Below are 1,975 nucleotides of genomic sequence, written 5' to 3'. Positions count from 1 at the left end.
ACAGGATTACTGTAACTAGCATTTTTCTGCATCTGTTTTTTCTCCCCCCCCCCCTTTTTTAACTCTTCCAAACAACAAGAAAAAAATGGGCATTATAAAAAAAGGTTTAAAAAAAAGGTAAGTAACTATTATATATGGCAAGGCTTTTTTTTGATTTTGTTTTTACTAATTAAAATAATTTTCACTTTTTTACATGCTCTCGTGCCTGGGTATTAATTTGTGTAAAGCAGCAGCGCTTGCTTCCCTTTCGTATTTTGTTAGGTGTTGAAAGCAGAAAGTGCTGAGTTAGAGACTCCGGTATCGTCTCCTTGTATTAATATCTGGGCTGCAAACTACCTTTTTTAATACCCAGAAAAATGCTTAAAGTCCTCTTGTCCAGTTCGGTCTAAAACTGAAGAGATACACAAATCCTGACGTCTTAGACTACAATGCTTTGCCTTCAGGACACTTAATGCCTATTTGTATATGTAGAGACAGTGTTTGAAACCTATAATGCACAGGACACTGAGTTAAGTGGAGCTTTTCTAGTTTATAAACAATCTGCAAAAAGTTTGGAATCGATTTAACCTCTTTTTATGTCGGCCTTTTGCATAAGGCACAGCTTTGTGTGGCAGGATAAAAAAAAAAAAAAGGCTTTCCGGACCCTGCCGAAGTCGCTCTGAAACTGGAAGACGAATATACATCTTTCTGTGCGAGAAAGCCTTTGATTATATATATGTGAAAAGCGTCATGCAACCGGACCCGCTCGAAAAGCCTTCAGAAAGGAAGGGGGGGTGGAAGCTCAGCGCATCCTGACGGGCTTTTTAAATGCTATTGATTGGGACAAGCTGTTCAAAACCCCAGTAACAGTTAATCTGCCTGTTAATCAAGCCACTAAGGAGCTCAATGCGAGTTTTATTAGCAACTGGAGAACACAGGCAGCAGCAAGGATCAAAAGCCTACACCCTTGATATTTGTAAAACCAGCCTTTCCCAAAAACATATTTTCAATTACAGAGCAATTCGGAGCTTATCAGGGCTCGCTCGCAGCCCCACGCAGATGGTTCCGCAGGCGCTGCCAATGCCACGAAACCAAGTGGACCCGCATCGCGTCGCGCTGGCCCCGCCGAGGTGCGGGGCTTAAAAATAACGCGGTTAAGGGGGGGTCCCGCTCTCGCCTCTCCCCCACCTCGGGCTCTCTTGGCCTCCCGAATTAGCAGCACAACCTAAGTTTGGCAAACCACGAGGAAGCGACAGAGAAACTCCTCGGATTCACGTCCCCCCTGTTATTAGGCGGAGGGGTCGAGGGCTCTTTTTCTTTCAGCTGGCGTATTGGGTTTACTGCGGCAAGTTTGGAGGGTACGTTTCCCTCTGCCCACCCTTTCGGCGGAGCCGCTCATTTAATTCCTAAAACAAAAAGTTTAAATCGCAAGATTCGTAATTTGGAGAGCCAGAAAGTTGAATTTCAATTAATTTAATCACCAGAAATATTATTATATCGGCTAAAATCAACATTTGATCTTGTCATTGTAAATGCAAACCGATTGCTTTATATGTCAGCGAGATATGCATATAAAAGACTATCTGGTCAGAGGTAATTATGTCACAGCTTTTTCTCGGCATGACAGCTGGATAAACACCATCTCCAATAAACATCTCTAATTAGGGAGGAGGATCTGAGATAGATGGTGTTTGATTTATTACTGAAGGAGAATGTCCATTTACCGGTATATTGTAGTGAAGCATCACAGGGAGCGTTCCCGCTAACGCACCACAAGGAATATTTGCAGACGCTCGCGGACAGGTAAGCGGTGTTTTAGGTTTTACGCTGTTATTTTGTTGCGTGTTATTTCGGAGGAAGAACGACCTTTCTAGGGTATCCCTCTCTCCCACTGACGCCCCGATTTAGCAGAGGCACCCAGGGCTGGGAAGGAAAGCCTGAGTTTGGGGGGTGAGAAGTGGTCGCCTCTCGGCTACCGGACCTTCCCCAGCCCGAG

The sequence above is a fragment of the Pygoscelis adeliae genome, unplaced genomic scaffold (assembly GCF_000699105.1).
Source record: "Pygoscelis adeliae isolate BGI_AS28 unplaced genomic scaffold, ASM69910v1 Scaffold171, whole genome shotgun sequence".
NCBI classification, from domain to species: domain Eukaryota; kingdom Metazoa; phylum Chordata; class Aves; order Sphenisciformes; family Spheniscidae; genus Pygoscelis; species Pygoscelis adeliae.
The sequence above is the reverse complement of the archived record's forward strand: the minus strand, read 5'-3'. Positions refer to the sequence as shown.